The following is a 9,642-nucleotide window of genomic DNA, read 5'->3' as shown; positions in this document are numbered from 1 at the left end:
ATCCAGTGATCTACTTCTAGAAAACTCAGCCACTGAAAATCCCATGGAGCACAGTTCTAGTCTAACACACATGGGGTCTCTGTGATTTGGAATCAACTTGTTAGCAACCAGTTAGTACTGCAATTGTCTGTCCCTTTGTTCTTGGATCCACAATCAACACTCATAGAAGCAGCAATCAAGAAATCAAACATATTGTATTGGGCAAATCTGGTGCACAAGACCTCTTTAAAGTGCTAAAGAGCAAAGATGTCACTTTGAGGACTGAGATGTGTCTGACACAAGCCATGGTGTTTTCAATTGCCACTGGACTGCTAGTCACAAATCAGTAGTTCAAATCCACCAATCACTCCTTGGAAATTGTATTCAGCGTTGCTATCAGTCAGAACCAACTTGATGGCACTTGACAATAACAACAGTAGTAGAAACCCTGTGAAAGCTGGACAATGAATATGGAAGACCAAAGAAGAAATTGATGCCTTTAAATTATGGTATTGGCTAAGAATATTGGAAATGCCATGAACAGCCAGAGTAAATAAATCTGTCTTCAAAGATGTACAGCCAAATGCTCCTTAAAAGTGAAGATGGCAGGACTTGTGTCATGTACTTTGAACATGTTATAAGGAAGGACTAGTCCCTGGAAAAGGACCTCATGCTTGGTAAACTAGAGTACCATTGAAAAGAGGAAGAACCTAAATGTGATGAACTGACAAAGTGGCTGAAACAATGAGCTCAAACATAAGAAGGGTTGTGAGGGTGGCACAGGACTTTTGTTCTGTTGTGCTGAGGGTCTCTATGAATCAGAACTGTCTTGAGTGCACCTAGCAATAACAATCTACGTGTAGTTGTCATTATGACTATCCAGACATATTCTGTTTCTCCTTCACTCCAGGATGCAAAGCGGGACTGGACTTTCTATTGTCCCTTAGGTACAGTACTTGCTTTGGCTAATGAAATGTGAACAAAAATGTCACCTGTTGCTTCTGGGCAAAAGCTGTAACAATCAATATGCAATTGTTGTCCCTTTTGCCATCACAGTGATCCTGTGACTTCCTGATGTGATGAAGTTTCCAAAGCCTGTGTCCCTGGGTGATTCATGAGCAGAGCTTCCTGCTGATTTGCCTTGAATGAGGAGTATTAATAGAAAATAAATGTTGGTTGCATTAAGCCACTGAGACTTGGGAGGTTGTTTTTTGCTGCTGCATAACCAAAAACAACCTACTGTAGTCTGAGCATTATATGTTAGCGTCTCACTGCACTGCAAGCTCCTTAAAAACAAGAGTCACTTATACATCTTTGTATCTCCAGTGCCTGACATGTGATACACACTCAATAAATGTTTGCATGAATTAATGCATAAGTGTGTTTAGGAATTAAAAAAAAAAATTAGCCTAACAGAAACTCAATTTAGATGTTGTCTAAAAAATGGGGAAATTATCAGAAAATTGATCACTACAGACAGTTAAGACAGCAAATGATGACTTTGGAATCAATGGAAGCAATATCATTGAACGTAGCATATATCGTATAGCATATGCCATAATCTACAATAATCTTAATGAAAATAGCCCAGTTATTTGCTTAAAGTGCTGGCCTGAATTGAATAAAAGCAACATGAAAAAAGTTGAATAATGTCTATTATTTTTGTAATTGAATTTTTAACTAATCAAACCCCAGGCTAGTCAGTGGATTCTGACTCATAGTGACCCTACAGGACCAATTTGAACAGTCAGCCTAGGGTGCTCAAGGCTGTAAATGCTTACGGAAGCAGACTATCACATCTTTCTCCTGCCTAGCAACTGAAAGGTACCAACCACTGGCCTTTTGATTAGCAGGCAAGTGCTTTCCTCACTGCCACCAGGCCTCCTCATGTAATAATTAACTTCATATTTACACAACAAAAATAAGGACCCATTTGTTTTTTATCATTATTTTTAGTTCTTAGTTTATTAAGGAAAAAAACAATTCCTTAAAAGGCTTTACATTTGAAATCTACTCAATTACGTCCCCTTGGAATACTATATCCATTATTTGAAAGCAGTTTTCAAGCTTCTGAGTCATCCTGTTTATAATACTTTATCTTCAATTACTTTTCTCATTATATCTTTCATGGACTACATTACCAATTTCCTGCTCAATACACCCATGGGTATGCAAGGCTAGTCCTTTGAAAGTTGAAACATACAATAGGTAAAATTACCCCAGACAACTAAGGGACAAATATTTGTTTCTTCTTACACCGTGTTTTGCCCATTGGTTTATAAATAGATCCTTTACCAAGAGGGTAAAAAGAGAATCTGCCATAAATTTAGAAAAGTATATCCTATTATAGAATATCTCTTTTAAAAGAAGTTATTAACATTGTTCCCCTTTTACTATGGTTTTCAATTTGCATGTTATTGAAGGGTATGAATCATTGTGAATTCTAATTAAAAGGTTATCATTCGAGCCAATGTTAAGGTCGTGGTGGTGGTTATGTGCCGTGGAGTCGGTTCTGACTCATAGCGACCCTGCACAGGGTTTCCAAGGCTGTAAATCTTTACAGGAGCAGAAAGCCTCATCTTTCTCCCATGGAACAGTTGGTAGTTTCTTACTGCTGACCCTGAGGTTAGCAGCCTGATTCATAATCACTATGCTACCAGAGCTCCTTAATGTTAAGGTAGGTATAGTCTAATTGCTGTGCAAATAAACTCAAGCATGTGATTGTTCAAAACAATAGAAACTTATTTCTTGCTCACTTACCAGTCCTGTACTAGTCTTCACACTTGCTCAGGATGCAATCTTTCCTCCACATGGATATTCCCTATTTCCTATTACCATCTCATTTGACTTTGCCCTGAACTACATCCAATCAATGGAAGGGAAAGACCATGGAATTGGAGGACTCCAATAGGACAATCCTGAAAGCAGTACACTTGCTTTACTTATTGGAATTTGGATGGTTGTATCTAATTCCAGGGAGGCTGTTTAAGAAGAAGAGACAATGGATTGGGACAATTACGTGAAAGAGCCACTAGCTGTCATATGATGCTTATTCAAACTTGGGTTGGCAGATATTTATTTTATCAAAAATGAACAGAATAAGCCTGTCCCTTCAAATAAACCAAATGACAATGTTTGTTGTCAATGACAAAATTTTAGGTTTTGAATGAAAATTAGTTTGGAAGCACGTGTTTCCACCACCATGAACGTAAGAGCTTCCTAAAATATAAAGACTTTTCTGATAAGACAAGTGATGATACTAATTAGTGTGAATTTTTGCTGTTGTTGTTTTTAGGTGTCATCAAGTCACTTCTAACCCATAACAACCCTGTATAGGGTTTCCGAGGAGCGGCTGATGAGCTTGAACCACCAACCCTGCAGTTCAAACCAACCTTGCAGTCAAGCACATTAACCCACAGCGCCACACCAGGACCCTGTTGTTGTATAAGAAGTTTCTTTTCTTTTTTTTTTTTTTTCCCCCATGCAGGACAGACTTTTCCAGCCTCATTCCTTGTTAGGAATGCCCTTCCTTCATCATCTTTCATGAAAAATGATTCTTCATTCTTACCACTTTACCAGGGAAACTTGTAATCTGGTTGACAAGGTCATATGCTCTCAAAGCACCATATAATTTTCCTTACCCCTGCTATAATGTCACATTTATTTGATCATCTGATGATTATTTGATGAATCATCATCTCCTCCCGAAACCCACACATAAAAGGTACTGATTCTGTATCCTTTTCACTCTCCTTTATATCTCCCAATGCCTAACACAATGCCGGACTCCATGAATCCATTTCTAATGAATTTAAAATGACATGTACAAAGACTCAGAGGAAACAATGCATGCTTGAAAGGCTATAAAGGGTTCAGAAAGATTGGAGCCTCTGTGGAAGAAAGGGGAAGACAGAGGGAAAGATGGAGAGTAGGCTTGATCACCCAAGAAGAGAAATGAAGTACTGATACAGCCACAGTATGGATGGACCTTGAAAGTATTATGCAAAAAGTCAGTATCAAAAAATACATTGTATGATCCCACTTATATGAAATATCTAGAGCAGGCAAGTGTATCGAGGCCAAAGTTTAGTGATTCATTGGGTCAGCAGGGGGAAGAAATGGGAAGTCATTGTTTGGAGGGGGCACTGGGTTTCTGTTAATAATGATGGAATCATTTAGAAATAGATGAATTAATATGATTATACAACAATATAAACCTAATCAATGTTACTAAAATGTACATGTGGAAAATGTTGATTTGACAAATGTTTTGTTAAATTTGTTTCTACCACAAGATTTTTTTTTTTTAATCAGAGTTAAGATTGGAGAGGTTGATGTAAGTCAAACCAAATAGCCACTGATTGTAAATGAAAGGTCCTTGCATTTTGATGGACAAGAGAACGGCATGATCAAGTTTTCATCACATATGACTTGCATGGGCAGACTACACAAATAAAAGCATCTTTAAAGACACAGAAAGAATTTAGGAAGCTATTTCATAATCTGGGAAATTAATGATGGTGGCGCAGACTAACAGTGGTGACAGTAGAACTGGAGAAAATCTGTTTCGTTTGGAAAACTAGACAATGAGGAGGATTCCATAAGAGTATGACCTCCCTCCTTCCCTTCTCTTTCCAATGATTCCACAGTAACTTACCAATTCCCAGTACCCTCAATTGTGTGCCTTCTGACCCCAGAGATTTGAATTTATTGGAAACAGCCAGGCCCCATCCTATAATCTCCTAGTTCATCTTGACTATGCGGGTCTTTACAGATCATACTCCCACAGTGAGAACATAGTAACAAAGTTCTAGACGTTCCACCATATCCTAGCATTATGCCATATGTCCTAACCGCATGAATCAGAACTTTTAAAGATCCTTTTAATTTAATTACTTCATTTCTGATGGTGTCTTAAAGATTCAGCCATTCTAGTAATAAATTTTATTGCTGATATCAATTTTTCTAAATTCATCCTTGATTAAGTTCTACCTTTCTTTCCTCTGTTAACATTTTTTTTTCTCACACCTGAACTTCTAAGAGCATGTTCTTCATTCATTAGTCTATTTATCACTGCAGATAAAGTGATAAATTATACATGGTTCATAACCTTATTTAATCACATTGTTGTTCGTGTTGTTAGGTGCCATCAAGTCCATTTTGATTCACAGCAGCTCCACATGGCAAAATAAAATGCCCCATAGGGTTTCCTAGGCTGAAATTTTTATGGGAGCAGATTGTCCATTTTTCTCCTGTGGAGCCAGTACACGAGTTTGAACTGCCAACCTTTCTGTTAGCAGCCAAATGCTTAACCCTTCCACCACTAGAACTCCTTTTCAATAAGACATAGTCTAGTGAAAAAGATAGAAATATAAGGAAATACATTTAAATGCTTACCAGTAAATGTACAAAAGATATATAAGCACATGCTTTATATATTCTCCTCTCTGTAAGAGGGGACTTCTGATCTGAATCTTAAAGGACAAGTAGACATTTGGCACGTAAGGTCACATAAAAGACATAGCAATAAGAGAGCTGCACACGGACTGTTGAAGTAATGTCACATGGTCAGATTTCTCTTGAGGAAATAGATTCGGCAGTCATATTGGTTTCCTTAGCTACCTCTCATTTAGGTTTCATTAGAGCATCTTTTGCTTCATTAGAGCATCTCACTTTAGTATCTTCTCATTTAGAGAACTAACAGAGACAAAAGGCTACCATTTATCCTATGCTTGTTTCACTACATCAACCAAAGTGGCTTCTGTCATCTTGGACACATGTGTCCTGACTGAGTTGATCTATGTAGACGCTGAGTCACCATAAATCTGGCAGTAGGTCTTCAACAAGACAACTCTTCATTTCTGAAAAATCTTGCTCTTTGCCCACCAATTCCTAAAATCACTTCAGCAGACAATCACAGCAATGCAAAGAACTAAATATACTAGCATGAATCACACATCCCCGGACATTGTATATGCCATCAGACAAAAATAAACTTTTGTTTTCATCACTGTTGAATTGAAAGCAGAGTCCCCTCTGGTTCTCTCTTGTCCTCCTTTCTCATTAAACAAGAAAATAAAAGTAAAATTTTCTCAAGAGCTCATTGCTTTCAAGTTGATTTGACCCTCTAAAGATTTTCTAGGGTAGAACTAGTTGTATAGGGTTTCCAAGACTGTAAATCTTTAAGCAAGCAGAAAGCCTCATCTTTCTCCCACAGAGCAGCTGATGGGTTTGTACTGCAGACCTTGCAGTTAGCAGTCCAGTGCTTAACATACAGTGCCATGCAGTTCAAACCCACCAGCCATTCTGTGGGAGAAATAAGATGCTTTCTGCTCCCATAAAGATTTACAACATTGGAAACCATATACAGGGTCACTTTGGGTCAGAATCAACTTAATAGCACTTAACAATGCCACGGAGTCAATTCTGATTCATAGGAACCCTGCGTAGGGTTTCTGAGGAGTGGCTGGTGAGTCTGAACTTCCAGTCTCGTGTTTAGCAATCCAGTGCTTATTCTACAGCACCATACAATATATGTTGTGCTATTATCATGTACCATCAAATTGGTTCTGACACATAGCCACCCGGTGTAGGGTTTCCACTGGTAGGTATGAATTGGTGATCATGTGGTTAGCAATCCAATGGTTATATAAAGACCATCACTAGAACAGATTTGACAAATGGATTACTAATGACAAAAGACCAGACAAATTATGTGCTGCCACCAAGGACATCATACATAAAGAAAGCAAAAGGTCATTTAAAAAGACAGGAAAAGTGAAAAGACCGCAATGGATGTCACAAAAGACTTTGAAACTTTTTCTTTAACATAGACTATTTAAAGTGAATGGAAGAAATGATGAAGTAAAGAGCTGAACAGAAGATTGCAATAAATACTCACACTTTGATCATCAACCCGTAATCTAAAAATAAATATGACTTCTGCCATGAGTAAGACTATAGGTCTTCCTGCATCCATTAATTGACTGTTTATGTTTAGTTTTTAATGGACCTTGAACTTCTAAAGGCCCTCTTCTATATAATTTGTCAGCATTTCCCCATATTGCAAAATCTCTGTTGTAGAGAAAACCTCCACAAATAGCTACACTTGCTCTTTCTTCATCGACTGCTAACTTAGAACTCTTTATTCCCCCATCTCTGAGAAACATACACTGCTTTCCTGCATCAGAAACCAACAGTCCTTAATGGGACCAACAGCCCATCCAAAAATGTCTCCAAGGAAACCCATAAACACACACACACCTATCTAATCATCATTCTCATTAGCTATGATGGATTTAAAAAAAAAAAAAAAAACAAGAACGAATCAAGGAGAAGGGTTGAAAGCAGTTATGTGCCCACGCGTTTTTAAGTTTAAAACAATCCCTATTGAAGTTGTCATCCCGGGTTACAGCGGGCAGTTTCAGCAGCACCATGGAACACACAGACTTTCTCACATCCAGTTCCCGGGGAATAGCGAGCTGGCCTGTCAGCAGGCATCCTTTCGCCCTGTGAAGAAGCAGCTGGGTGGCTACAGCTACCCGCTGCCTGCCAGCACCCTCTCCAGAGACCCTATATTATTACAGTCTACCCTTCTCCTGGCGTTGAATTAACTTGTTCTGACTGTGTGACAGCTCTGACGACTACACAGTTTGAGGCAAGGAGTCTGGGTCACAGGCTGCTACATGCATGGGCTGTCACTAACTGTGCTGCTAAAACCAGACAAAACCTTGTCAGGGGAGATAAACTCCTCTGGAGACAGAGGTAAGTGACTCAACTCATGACCTGCTTGTGAGGTTTTGTTCAGTTCAAGGGCAGTATCAGCTGACAAGAGGAGTTGATATTGCAGGGAGGCACAATTGACAGAGAAGGTAGCAATAGAGAAAAGCACACCCAGGCACATGTAAAATGCTCAAGGAGACAGCCTGGTGAGGAGAGACCGAGGAAAGGAGAGGGTGCCCTGGGTTATGAAAATCAATGATAGAAAATTTTAAATCACACCTATTTTGCAATAATAAAACTAGCAAGAAACTATATGTCATTCAACCTTGGTTTTATTAAGCTTGGTATCTACTATGTGTTTGACACTGTGCTGTTGTTGTTCAGTGCCACTGAGTCGGTTCTGACTCATAGCAAACCTGTATGGAGTTTCTGAGGAACAGCTAATGGGTTTGAAACTCTGACCTTGTGATTCCCAGTCCAGTGCACCACATCACACTGTGCTAGATATTAAAAAGGCTATAAAAACCAAATACACAAGCCCTAAACTTGGCCACCTTACAATGTAGCTGTTGCTCTCAAAATAATAATATACACACATACATATGTAGTGTTATTGTTGTTGTTAAGTGCCATTGAGTCGATTCTGACCCATAGTGACCCTGTATAGGTTTTCCAAGGAGTAGTTGGTGAGTTTGAACCACTGGCCTTGCAGTTCAAACAACTAGAGAGAGAGAGAGAGAGAGACCTTGCAGTTCAAACTGAACTTGCAGTCCAGCACATTAATCCACAGCACCACACCAGGACTCTTGTGATAGATAGGTAGATAGATAGATAGATAGATAGATAGATAGATAGATAGATAGATAGATACACACACACACATGACGTTTTCTGCTCCTTTAAAGACTTGACAGCACTCAACAGCAGCAAATATATATATATTTTTTTTTTTTTGACGCATATAAAAATAATTGTTTCCCCAAGCCTATGGTACAAAAAGTTTACATGCTTAGATGCTCTAATCAAAAGTTTGGAGGCTTGAGTTCACCCACAGGAGACTTACAAGAAAGGACTGATGATCTGCTTTGAAAAAATCTCCTATTAAAAACCCTATGGAGCAAAGCTCTTCTCTGACACACCTGGGCTTGCTGGGAGTTCAAATTAACACAAGAACAACTGACTTACTGGTTATGTTCCCAGTGGGAATTTGAAAACCTACCTCAAGCACTACTAGCACAAGGCAGACAAAGAAGAGAGCGGCAGAACAGGGAGAAATATCAGTGAAGTTACTTCGCAACTCATTCAAGAAAATTCTTTTAGCCCCTTTGGGCTGCTACCAGAGGCCAGGATTCTAGCTGTGTCTAGATCCTCTCTGGCTGTGCCTAAGATAAGGTAAACCTGATCCCAAGCTAATGGTCAGGTTGGACAGTTTTCCTATGACTGCACATTGTTGTTGTTATTAAAGTTCTGTGGATCAGTTCCAACTCATAGAGACCCTGTAAAGGGTTTCCAAGGAGTGGCTAGTAGGTTTGAACCACCAACCTTGTGGTTACCAGTCCAGTGTTTATCTTACAGCACCACACCAGGACTCCATGATCACACTGTTGTTGTTAAGTGTTGTCAAGTCATTTCCGACTCATACCCCGACGTAGTGTTTTGGAGGAGCAGCTGGTGAATTTGAACTTGAGTTTGTGGTTCAAACCAAACTTGCAGTCCAGTGTTTATCTTACAACACCACACCAGGACTCCATGATCACAAAGGGTGTGCTATTTAACTTATTCTTCTTTCTGGAAGCGATCAGACTCAGGAATTGTATTATTAAAATTATAGTATAGTCGATAGTGAATAATTGTTATCAAGACTGATTATAAGGCCTGGAAATGTAAAGGCAGACGTTTGGGGGCAAAGGAAGGGGAGTGATTAACCTTGCAGTCTAAGAG

This window comes from Chrysochloris asiatica, unplaced genomic scaffold, assembly GCF_000296735.1.
Source record: "Chrysochloris asiatica unplaced genomic scaffold, ChrAsi1.0 scaffold00014, whole genome shotgun sequence".
NCBI lineage: Eukaryota > Metazoa > Chordata > Mammalia > Afrosoricida > Chrysochloridae > Chrysochloris > Chrysochloris asiatica.
This window is presented reverse-complemented; position numbering follows the sequence as displayed.